This window comes from Cervus canadensis, chromosome 8 (assembly GCF_019320065.1).
Source record: "Cervus canadensis isolate Bull #8, Minnesota chromosome 8, ASM1932006v1, whole genome shotgun sequence".
Taxonomy (NCBI): Eukaryota; Metazoa; Chordata; class Mammalia; order Artiodactyla; family Cervidae; genus Cervus; species Cervus canadensis.
In genome coordinates this window covers 33305929-33318791 of record NC_057393.1, presented here as the reverse complement: position 1 = coordinate 33318791, position 12863 = coordinate 33305929, and the positions used below count along the sequence as shown (strand labels likewise).

Below are 12863 nucleotides of genomic sequence, written 5' to 3'. Positions count from 1 at the left end.
AAGGGCAATTACTGCCTTTTATGACTGAAGCCAGGAAGGGTTAGATGACAGGAATCACACAGCTAGTTTTCAAAAGTCCACAGCAGACTGTCTCCAGCCTCTGGTTTCCCTTCTAACCTGCAGATGGAGCTGAGTCATCTTGGAACTTCTGTCCCCACCCCCAGACACTTTTAGTTCCTCAAGGGACTTGGGGAGTGTCCTTCCTCCTTCTAGACTGTTGCAAGACACTTGTCTCTGCCTTTAAGGCTGGTTTAGCTCTCCTTCCTGTTTAGTCTGGAACCAAGCTGCTCTGATTTGAATCCAGCTCCACCGTTTACTTTAAGCCTCAGTCTCCTCATCTTTAAAATGGAGAGAATAATGTTATCTACCTCACAGGGTGCTGTGAGGACTAAATGAGGGTTCTCAGGCAGGGTTCTCAGAACAGGGCCAGATGTATATAGTATGTGCTCAATAAATGTTAGCTGTTGTGATCACTCCTTGGTTTGTCTTGGTTGTTAGTCCCTCCTCGAAGCCTCCTCCAACCCTTTGAGCCTTATATTAGCCGTCTGTTGGATGTTTCTACCACCTTCGCCCTCACACCTAAGGTGGCACTTGTCATACCTGTCCACATTCCTGCTTTCTGCATCACTTCCCAACCTCCCCCGACTGTAATTTCTTTATTCACCTTTGGATCCGCAGTGTCAGGCACAGTGTTTAGCACATAAAGGGTGCTCAATAAATAGTAAGCAAAGTGACATTATTTTCGTTGATATTCATCCAAGTGTCAGTAGGCTGGTTTTCAAGGGGACCTCTGAGTTTGCAGTAGAGTCCTGCTGATGCAAACAGCTCTTTTGTGCAATATGTAAAGATACCCCTCTAAGTGAATACACTGAGAATCAAAATGCATCTCTTCTAGGTGGGTGATCCTCAGAGCTAATGTGACCCTATGCTAGCTAGGGCGCCCAGTTTAGCCAGTCCAGCTCTAGGTGAACTTCAGCCCCCAACTCCCCTTCCAGCCCAGGACCGAACTGGAGATTTCAGATGCCTCATAGCACTACCTCATGTCGCTGAACAGAACATCTGGTTGCAGAAATAGTGTTCTTCCAGCCCCATTTACAGCCGCCAAAGTCTGAGACGATGTGCTCTGGAAATGGAAGACAAACAAGTATCACAGAGGTTGGTCCTGGATAAAATCATAAGGTACATTAAACTTGTTTCCAACACCCTCCCTTTCCTCTTCCTGGCATACCTTCAAACCCATTTGACAAATATTATTGTATCTTCCATTTGTAAGTCCCTGTGGCAGATGTGGGGTGTAAACAATTTGCTCACAGTCTAGCGAGGAAGGCAGACATACATACAACCAACTCTAATTGAAGCCAGACTCTGCGAAGTGCTAATGATCATAGCTAACATTGGTAATTTGTTATGTGCCAGACACTGTCATTTTTATATGCATTGTCTCATGTAATCTTCACAAAAAATCTCCTATGATACAGGTTTCTCCATTTGACAGCTGTGGAGGGAAGTTACCTGGCCAAGGTCACCCAGCTAGCAATATTCATAGACAAAGAGGGGAATTTAGATCCTTATAGTCTAGCGGCAAAGCCTGGATTCCTAATAGATTAAGTTCTCCTACTTCCCTCAGAGCCATACTAAAAGTTTCAGGAAAATCTCCTGAGAACCAGAATAGGGAGTGATGATTTTGGGGAAAACTTCTCAAAGGATGGGACACTTCATGGGACCTAGAAAGATGAGTAGAGTCTGGAGCCCACAGTAAGCATCTTCCAAGTCCCTCAGTGCTTAAAGATCAGTTCTCTCTCTTACCTAAACTACAGGCTAGATTTAAGAGTAAAAAGCTCTTTTCCACATTTTCTAAGTTTCAAGTAGGGAACCTATTTACCTGTTCATCCTGGAGACTTGAAGGCAGAAATCCAGAGTTTGTCTTGCAAGATCATTGGGCCCATTTGGTAAACAGTTTTTACAAATGGCAGTGACTGATCTTGCTTGTACTTGGCCAATCCACATTTTAAGTGTATTTTCTCCCTTGTGTGGTCCTTTGCTTGCTTCTGACTCCATAACCAGTGGTATGCCCAAGAGAAATAATGTTGAATCCCACCTGCCTGTGCAGAGAGAAGGTGAGGACTGGGGCACATCCCCTGGTCTGTTCCCTGTGAGCTGCCCAAAATCGAGGGCAGCCCTTGCAGTGAAGAAACATCAAAGCTCTGGATGGTTTGATGAAAGTGCAGATTGGCTGAGGTACTGGCTTTGTCTTGGTGAGTGTGTGTGTGCTCTGAGGCAGTGTTTCTTATACGTCAATGTGCAGTGCCTGTGCATCACTGTGGACCTTGCTAAAGCGCAGTTTCTGGTCCAGCAACTCTAGAGTGTTGGCCTGAGATTCTGCATGTCTGACAAGTTCCCAGGTGGCAGTAATGATGCCCCTACTTAGGCCACACTTCAACTACCATGTCATAGGGCCATTGCATGTCTTAGTCTCAGGACTTATTTTGGTACCAAATAACCAAGCCCTGCCTCCCCAGACCCCCATCCACTGAAGCTACCACTTTGAGTTACTGATCAGCTATGTCATTGCAGGATGATAGGAAACCTAATTCTTTCATTCATCTGTTCTTTCAGTAAATGTATATCCCAGAATTTTGCCACACAAGAAACAAATCTGAATCTTAATCACATACAATCTGTTATTACACAAAAAAGGCCCTGTGTTGGATTTCCTGAATATCTCCCACCTTTTCTCTGTGTCTCCAAGATTCCTTAAGCTGCTTTCATTCTCTGTCTCCAACCTGGGAAGTACTGGCTGTCCAAGTACTTTGCTGGGTGTCTGGAGTGCCAGCGAGCTGGGGCTAGCAAGGATTCAGAACTCCGAGACCGGGAGCAGCATGGCAGGGACACTGTCTGCACTGCAGAAGACAGGTGAGAAGGATCCCAGACACAAAGGAGGAAAGTTGAGTGCAGGGAGGATGGATGGAATTTCTTTAGGTTTGGAAAATTGAAGGAATGTTAAGGAAAAGAGAAGTTGTTGGAGTAGAGAAGGCAGGAAAGAGTTTGCCTAACATACTTCCATCTCACAGTTTTTGTGCTGGAATTTCAAAATGAATTTAGAGACCCAGGAACAATGGCAGTGCACGCCCTACATAAAGAGGCATTTCCTTCTAATCCACAGAAAGGATGTGGACAATTCCTTTATATCCGTGAGGATGTAAGGAATATGGCACATACTTGTTAAAAAACAAACACATGAAATATGAATTAGAGGAGAAAAGAAAAACAATCACTCGTGACAGTATTTTGGTGTATTTCCTTGCAGTTCCTTTTTCTAGCCTGGGTTCTGTCTCTTTTAGCACTTACTAGACAAGGACTTTGCAAAATTAAGAGATGGCACTGTGATTGTGAGGTTGTATATACAATTTTAAAGCCAGATTTCTAGTGCAGTAATAAAGGACAGGTATTTTCTGCCTCATAGCATAGTCTTTGTTAGCATAATTTTGATAGTCACATAGTTTAACAATGTCCCTGTTATTGAACATTTAGTCTGTTGCCATTCCAGTAAACATCTTTGTGTGTGAAGTTTTTCCATGTGTGGGGTTCCATGCTGAGGATAGATTCCCAGAAGCAGAATGATTGGATTAAAATTTGTAAAAAATTTTTAAAGTTCTTGATTACTGTCAGCAAGTTGCTTTACCAAAGTGGGACCCTTCGTGTTTCCACAGCAGCTCCTGTTTTGCTACATCCCTGAGAGGTTAGGTTGTTTTTTTTTTTCAGTAGTCTTACCCACTTTTATGTTGTTTTAGTTTGTATTTGTTTGGTTGCCAGTGAATTTGACATTTTACACATGGTGTTCTCCTTTTGTATGCTCTCTCATTGCCTGTTTCTTACTCATTTTATTTTATGTTTGAAATTAATTTATGTGAGCTCTTGATATAATAAATATATTCAAGTTTTTATGCTATATTTGCAACAGTTTTTCCTGAAATCTTAGTGTTTTTATACAGAGATTTACAACTATGAATAGATCCAATGCATTTCAATCTGTGGTGTTATATTTCCAAAAAAGTTTGTATTGCATTTATTGTCTCTTAACCCAGAATAATTTTTCTAAAGTGCCAAGTAATTGTCATTTTTATTTAAATCATTACTTTTAATTAATTTTTCATTTTATTTCACAATGATTGGAAAATATGGCTTTAATATTTCTGAGGTTTCTTTGAACCAAAGCATGCAGTGAATATTTACAAATTTGTGAATGCTTGTGAATAAGGTTTATTCTGTTTTTAAGATATGAAATTGGATATTTGTAAATCTATCCAGTCATTTCAATTGTATGGTAATCCCTACTCAACCATAATTTTCTATGTGAAATTATGGTGTATGTGCATTAACTTTTATATGCTTTTATTGTTACTTACTCATTTTCATTCCAGGAGAAAGAATAAGCTGGGAATCAGTTTTTATTATGGCTTATTAGAAAAGGATGGGGAGTGGTGATGGAGACTTAGGACTATAAAAAGAAGTAAAGTAGAGGCAGAGAAGGAATAGTTCAATAAAGTTTTGAGAAAGATGAAAGAAGAGGAGATAAAGTTCTCAGCATCTTAGACAGCAGAACTTTATATGGCTACATAATTTTAGGAAGTATTGAAGTGTGGTGTGAATGAAAACTGTCAGATCTTTCCCTTCCAAATAATAATTGCAGGCCCTAGGTGGCTAGAGCCAAGAGGTGGATCTGGTTGGCAATATTTAGGAGGTGAGGGTCAGAATCTCTGAACTATAAAATTGAAACAGGATTGCTCAAGTGAATAAAGACTCAGACACACATGCACAAAAGACATCTGAAGCAATGTGTCATCAGCAAAATAATTTTTTAGGCATGGCACTGAAAAGGCAGGATATGGAGGACTTTAAAAGCTTCCAGTGAACAAGGATTGGTAAATAGAAAGTAATTGTGCGGTGGGCTTCCTTGGTAGCTCAGCTGATAAAGGATCTGCCTGCAATGCAGGAGACCCAGGTTCGATTCCTGGGTCAGGAAGATTCTCTGGAGATGGGATGGGCTACCCACTCCATTATTCTTGGGCTTCCCTGGTGGCTCAGATGGTAAAGAATCTGCCTGCAAGGCGGGAGACCTGGGTCTGATCCCTGGGTTAGGAAGATCCCCTGGAGAAGGGAAAGGCTACCCACTCCAGTATTCTTGCCTAGAGAATCCCCATGGAGTGAGGTGCCTGGTGGGCTGCAGTCCACGGGGTCACAAAGAGTCGAACACGACTAAGCACAGTGTACAGTACTTATATTTTCTAATGTAAGCTGTGTCAAATGTTCTTGGTACCATCTTTTGCTTAATGTCTTCTTTTTTATTTATTGCTTTTTTGTGTATGTGTACTTGCAAATAGTCATAAGGGTTTTTTCATAGATTTATTTTCTTTTTCTTCTTTCTTGGTTGATATAGTAATGGTGGTAGGCTGCAAAGATTGCAGCGCTGAATCCTTGGAATTTATGAATGTTTCCTTATATGGAAAAAAAGTCTTTGCAAATGTCATTAAATTAAGGAATTTAAACTGGGGAGATTATCCTAGATAATCACAGATTGTCTAATAAGAGAGAGGACGAGAGAGACCTGACACAGAAGAAGGCAGTGTAATCACTGTAGCAACATGTTGTGCTACTGGCTTTGGATGGGGAGAGAGGTCCATGGCCAAGGAATGGGGAATGCACAGAATGCCATCAAGCAGATGGAGAAGGAAAGGTAGCCCTGCCCACACTTTATTTTAGTCCTGTGAAACTGATTTCAGACTGGGCAACTTCAGAATTATAAGAGTAAATGTGTGTTGCTTTAAGCCATTGAGTTTATGGTAATTTGTTATGGTAGCCGTTAGGAAACTAATACAGTTAAGTATTTAATACATGGATGTGGTGATGGCTTAGTTCATTAACCCACAGGTTTATAGAGTGTATTGAGTCACATGATGTTCCAGTCCAACAGCCACATGCTGTTCCTGTCAACTCGCAGTTCTCAAACAACTATTTAAAGTTGGTACTGTCCCTCTGTTACAAAATGAGAAACCAAGGAATAAACAGTTAATTGACCTTCCAAAAGTCTCTCAGTTGGTAAGTGCTGAGGTGGAGATTCGAACCCGTAGTTGTTGATCTTATTATTTTGAAATATAGTTCACATACCATGTAATTAACACATGTAAAGCCTATGATTCATTGTTTTTAAACACATTTACAAAATTGTACAGACATCACTATGATCAATTTTAGAACATTTTATCACCACAAAAGGAAACCCTGTACCCATTAGCGTGAATTTAATTAACTTCCATGTAGTTCTTTTCTCACTTTCTTTATTTTTGAGTTCTTAATTTTAGTTCGTTTCATAATGATCTGGTACCTGTGAAAGTAATTTTTTAGAAAGGGCATCAGTGTGGTAAGAGAGTGACAACCTGTCTAAATATAGATACCTTATCCCCTTCAAGTAATTGGAGGTATTCCTCTATTGTTTTGAGAAGTTTGATTCTGTAAAGAAGTTTGAGGACACTGTATGTTAGAAAAACAGCCTGAATGTTTTTCTATTCTCTATTCCTGACATAATTTTCACAGTAAGACAACCAAGTATAGACTTTCTTTTACAGATTTTGCTTAGAAAATAGTAAACCCTCTTGATTTCCAAATTCAGGACTTCTTTAGGGTAAGAAATATTTCTCTGGTCATAACTTGAATCAGTGCTCATATTTTGTTCATTTGCTTTTCTTCTTCAGTGATTTATTATTTTGATTGCTTATCTCTGAACTTACTCCATCTTTCTTCTCTTTCTTTCTTTCCTTTATTTTACTTTGTATTTTGACAATATTTTCCTAAGATTATTCTCTATATCTCTGATTCAGTTTCCCTTAATTATCTCTAGTATGAACTTCCATTCAGCTGCAATATTTTAGATTTCTATGAAATCTATCTCAGTGTGTTCTCTTCTCAGAGCAACATCTTCTTATAGCCAACCAAAAAATAAATAAATACTTTCCTCTCTTTCCTGCATCATATCTATTTTGGAAGCAGGCTTTCCCTCTATCACTTTTTCTACCTTATTGCAAAATTTATTTAATCTAAGGCCTTATCCTTGAAGGAAAAGAGATATTTTCTGTATGTGTGCACAGATGAATGTGTTTGTTGTCAACTACAAATTGGCCCTTGCCATCTACCTCTGTTGTAGCCACACATTCTGGGAAACAAACTCACTCAGAAGGATAATGCAGATAGTGGAATGCAGTTTATTACACCAGCGGGCCCAAGGCAGAGTCTCCTCTTAGCCAAGGACCCTGACCAGTTTTTCTGAAAACTTTATATACCCTAAGTGTACGTGCCCAAACCCCCCCCCCCCCCCCACCAAATTCCCTGAAACTAGTCTGAACAAAGGAAAAGAAAGATACAATCAAAGTTAACCCGTGATTCATATGCCTTAAGCTTAGGCAGTTAACAGTGGACAATTATCAATAGGCCTGTGGTCATATCCCAATAAGCATAATAGAATTTATGCTTCTATTCAGTTACACAGATAATTAGGGTATTCTTTTAGGCAACAGAGAGTCTAGGTATGAGCCCTGGGGCTCTTCCATCCAGGGGGCCTGGTTTTCCAGTTGGTATGTCATTTCCATAGATACTGGGCATCTAGCTCAAAGTCCACAGTCCGGGTGGAGTCCTGCTTTCAAGATGGAGCCTGTTCTGTCTGTTTCCTCCTTCACTGCCTCCTCTTGATGCTCTTATCTCATAGTATGAGCATCATTCACAGGGATATATTGCACCCTGACTCTCCAACCTCCAATCTGGGAGAATGACATCACCTTTTGGGTTACAAACTTCATAATACATTGTAAAATAAAGGGTCCACAAAGCAGAGCCATCAAGGCAACTATAACAATGGTAAATATAGTTTTCCACCAATCACCCTTCACAGAAGATAGGACTGAAGTCCAAAAAGGAAGATTATCATCAGACATAACTTTTACCTGACCTTCCATGTCATCTAAGGTGGCTGATATATAGCCAGATAAATCAGGAATATATACACAACATTCAGCTTTAATCATGGGTTTCCCTGATGGCTCAGACGGTAAAGCGTCTGCCTGCAATGCGGGAGACCTGGGTTCAATCCCTGGGTCGGGAAGATCCCCTGGAGAAGGAAATGACAACCCACTCCAGTACTCTTGCCTGGAAAATCCCATGTCCGGAGGAGCCTGGTAGGCTACAGTCCATGGGGTCACAAAGAGTCGGACACAACTGAGCGACTTCACTTTCACTTTCAACTTTAATTATAGCACAGGTCCCTCTTTGTTCTGAAACTATGGTTAGTCTCAAGATGATACCAGCAAGTCCTTGTAGCAGCAGTTGATTGTAGAGCTTCATCTCTTTTTCTTCTTTAAGATGATCTTGGTTTCCCGGGGATCGGCAGGGTCCTTTTGTGTAGTCCACTCGGCGTCCTCCAGGTCTGCATGCTATACTCTCTTCACCCTCATGTCGTGGTCCCAGGGAGTGACACCTGCAACTTTAACTGAGGCAAATTTTCTGACACCTGTTTTATTATGGGAGGGGGCCTCCCTTCCAGGTGTTCAAAGGGCAGTGTGCCTTTTAGCTGAATCCCTGGAGGTTTCTCTCTGTGCCGAGAGGCAGCATTGACCTGTGAGCAAGCAGTGCAGTTCTGAGATTTTGTCCTGCATTGGGAAGAGAGGCAGGGAGTCAAGAAGTATTTTCAAATTAGCTCTTCTAGTTTATCATGGCCTAGATGGGTCGCTTGGTGTGTTTGGCTTACCAGTGTGGGTGCCAGCTCCTCTGGTACCAATAATTTGCCACTTGGCGATTCCCATCATCCCTTTTCAGTCTTGATGGCCTCTTCTGCTTTGGCTAGTTGGTTTTGGGCTTCAGTGTATTTTGGAGAGTCTAGCGTTAGCTCAGGTAGCTCCACCAATTTGAGAGCTTTAATAGGGGCTTCACTTAATAGGGTCACCCCCAAGCCCTCGGCCGCTTGTTTAGCAGTCTTATCTGCCAGTCTGGTCCCTGAGCCCAGGGGGTATCCTCTTTTTGATGTCCTCAGCAGTGTATGACTGCAACCCTTTCTGGTTCCCAGGCAGCATCTGATAGGGTCTTGATTTCTTCCTTATTTTTAATATCTTTTTTCACTAGCTGTCAAAGGCCTCTCTCCTTATACAGAGCCCTGTAGTGTGGCAAAAGCATACCTGGAGTCTGTGTAAATGTTTGTCTTCTTACCTTTTGACAGCTGGAGGGCCTGGATTAGAGCATATTGTTCGGCCCGTTGAGTGGACCAGTGTGATGGCGGAGAGCTAGCCTCAACGATGGCTTCTTCCATGGCTACTGCTTATCCTGACAGTCATTGTCCTTGTCTCACCAGGCTGTTGCCATTGGTGTACAGGACCAGATCTGGGTCTGGGATTGGCTGGTCTCTCAAGTCAGGTCTGCTGGCATATTTCCTTGCAATCATGTGAGGGCCCACCTTCTCCCACAAGAAAGAGAGTGGCCAGATTTAGGGCCTGATAAGGCTCAGTAGTAACATGGGGGTTCTCACATAGCAGTCCCTAGTATTGAGTAATCCAGGATGTTGACAGCCATTTATGGGGGTCCCCTCACAGGAGAGTGTTGACCTCATGTGGGACTTTTACAAACAAATCTTGGCCCAAAGTCAGTTTGGCTGCCTCCCAGACCAGTAAGACAACTGTAGCAACTGCCTGTAAGCATCCCAGTCACCCAGTGGCAACATTGTCCAGCTGATTAGAGATAAGTCACTGGTCTGTCCCATGTCCCCATAATCTGGGACAACACTCCCATAGCCTCCTTGTCCTTTTCATTCACGTAAAGAGTAAACGGCTTAGCAAGGTCTGGCAGGCCCAAGGGGTGCTGACATAATAGTACCGGGTTTGAGTTCTATTACCAGTGGGACTTGTTTTGCAAGCCTGCGGTGGGTGGGGGTGGGGGTTGTCTTCTGCCCAGACCTCAGGGAACTGTTGAGTTAACTCTTTCTGTTTCTCTCTCTGTTCTTGACTGTTTAGCCCGTCCAATTTCCCTTCCTGGAGATAGTGCAACCTCCATTCATCTTGAGGGGTTACCGAGAGGAAGAGTAAATAGGTGGTTGAACCCACTCGAACAGTGGGTCTTTCGTGGGGGAAAAGGTCACTTGTGCCCCCAATTTAGATAGCAAGTCTCTTCCTAACAAAGGTACTGGGCATTCAGGGATGTATAAAAATTCACGAGTCACTTGGTGTCCCCCCATCTGACATTTTCAGGGTAGGCTAGAGACACAAAAGGCTGCATTTATCACCATTTGAGACCTGAGCAGCCTCTGGCTGGGTCTATTGGCGTGTAAAGTCTATAGGCCTCGTACAGTCTTTCGCAGAACTCAGAAGGTGATTTGCTTTCCCTTTGAATCACTTCGGAGGGTTTTGTGATACTCATAGCTTTCCGGGTCCCTCTCTTGAGACCTTGTAAAGTAGCCGCCGGATCTCTCTCCAGGAGGCCCCGCCCTTCCTCTGTGTTATAGCCCCAGTTGGGCTCCTCATCGGGGGCGGCTAGTTCTGCCCATGCTGCAGGTTTGCAGTCCCCTCAGGTGCCATTTCTGTGAACCATTTTCTGGTCTCAGTTAGGATCCTGTGTCCTTCCTCAGTGCTGAAAAGGGAGACTAATAGTCGGATTATGTCATCCTATGTAGGGCGGTGGGTTTGAAAAATAGTCTCCACTAGCCTAATCATGGCTCGTGGCTCCCCCGAGTACGGTGGAGCGCGTCTCTGCCAGTTTAATATATCCGTAGAGGAAAATGGCTGGTAACAATAGGCTACAGGGGGCTGATGATAGTGCCCCATGCGTCCTGACCTGGAGGCTGCTGTAGCTCTCTGAGGGGCATCTGTAGTGGGGTTCTTTCCCCCTGTTCCTTGGCGGAGCGCAGCCTCTGTCTAATTGCTGTTTTCTCCCCCCTTCCCATCAGTACTCACCGGGAGAGGTGGATACAATCTAGGAGGTCCAGCTGAGGTGGAATTCTGGGGGCGTTGACCAGAGGTCTCCATTGCTGAGATTGGAGCCTGCTGAACAGCGGCTCTACGAGCTCCGGGAGAGCTGGTGGAAGAGCAGTGGCTGCTGCCAGAACTTCACCCGGCCCTGGATTGGGCATTAAGGCGGCCTCCGGTCCTGGTGGAGCACTGGGAGGCAGGCGTGTCATTATCCAGTATGGGGGAGGGGTTAGGTCTGCTGCTGCTGCTGCTGCTAAGTCGCTTCAGTCGTGTCTGACTCTGTGTGACCCATAGACGGCAGCCCGGTCATCCCCGTCCAAATCCTGTAGAATTTCCTTTCTTATCATCAGTCAATTTTTGTGCCACTAATATTCTTCCCTTTCCCTTCTGGATACAGAACCTTGTCCAAGTAGGAGGGTCTTGAGCTAACCCTAGCCATGAGTCAATATATAGACATTGATCCAGGTGTCCTCGCTCTCCTGTGACTACTGTATAGACTGCTTCCACTATTTTTTAAGTTCACGGTGTTCCCTGGTGGCCATCCTACTCCCACAGAGGGCCATTCGACCTCACAGAGTATGTGGAGATGGTTAGGCTTCATTTTCACCCCATAGTCTCCTCCAAATCCCTTCTTTAAATTTTAAATCATGCACTCCAATACAGTTGCCTTAGATTCACTCCCCCGCATCTTGCTTACCTTCTCAGACCTTCTTCTACTTTTCCTTTTCGTTCTGTCTATGAAGTTCTCAGTACCCTATGTACTTCTGATATTTCCTCTCAATGACACTTAAATTGCCATTCTGCCTCCTTCCTAATTGGGGTGAGAAGAACCTTACCTGCCAAATCCCAGAGGGAGAAGGGGGATCGGCATGTCTTCACCTGCCGGTCAGCACGGCCAAACGAGAACACCACGTGGTCCAAGACTGTTTCTCCCTTAACTTTTAAAGTCCATTCTGCCTTGGTGGGCTTGATCAGGTGCGGATGAAAATACAGATGGGTTAAGTATCCCACGTCCCAGGCCATCTCCAGAAAAGCCAATTCGTACTCACTTATGTATCCTCCTCCTTCTAGCCTGACAATTCCGAGGGGGTCAAGAATTTCATAGCAGACGGGACACCTCCTTGGGGAGGGCAGATTATGAGCACACAAAAACCAAGTTTCTTCTCCTAAAAATCCCCTGGCAATTGCTCGGTAAAAATTTTCCCCAAGATGGTGTGGACACCACCTCCTAAATGACCTTCACAAATTTCCTTCCTAAGCCCTAACACGCTTTTCAACCTGTATACCAAGCAATCGTTGCCACCTGCCTATTCCAGGCTCCTGTGGGCCTGTGCCCCCCTTCTAATCCCTCCCAGGGGAGTGATCAGGCCCCCTCTTCCACCCTACTGGGCGGGTTCCTCCTCACCTGAGCGCTCAGTTCCCCTGCTGCTGTCCACTGCCTGCTAACGTGAAAGGTCCGGTCACTGAGAAGCAGAATCCTTCCAGAAGGGCGAGGCGCCTTCCCCCTCTAGAAGGTCCAAGCCGCAAGGCCTCGGAATAGTCCCAAATGGGACTTGTCTCCTCAAAGTGAGGAGTTTCCCGGCCAATGCACCAACTATTGTAGCTACACATTCTGGGAAACAAACTCACTCAGAAGACAATGCAGATAGTGGAGTGCAGTTTATTACACCAGCGGGCCCAAGGCAGAGTCTCCTCTTAGCCAAGGACCCTGACCAGTTTTTCTGAAAACTTTATATACCCTAAGTGTACGTGCCCAAACCCAACCCCCCAAATTCCCTGAAACTAGTCTGAACAAAGGAAAAGAAAGATACAATCAAAGTTAACCCGTGATTCATATGCCTTAAGCCTAGGTAGTTAACAGTGGACAAT

At 43.8% G+C, this 12863-nt stretch overlaps 1 protein-coding gene and 1 long non-coding RNA gene across 4 annotated transcripts in view; one reads left to right on the top strand and one right to left on the bottom strand.

The window, feature by feature from the left end:
• The window catches only part of LOC122446092, a 30392-nt gene extending 19227 nt beyond the window's left edge, over positions 1 to 11165 (bottom strand). The window contains exons 1-2 of the long non-coding RNA XR_006270769.1: positions 10980 to 11165; positions 1038 to 1123 (exon numbers count right to left, since the gene is read on the bottom strand). This is a non-coding gene — a long non-coding RNA (uncharacterized LOC122446092). The remainder of the gene's footprint in view (positions 1 to 1037; positions 1124 to 10979) is intronic.
• ENTPD1 (ectonucleoside triphosphate diphosphohydrolase 1) overlaps positions 1 to 12863 on the top strand; it is a 98048-nt gene that overhangs the window by 1510 nt on the left and 83675 nt on the right. The window lies entirely within an intron of this gene.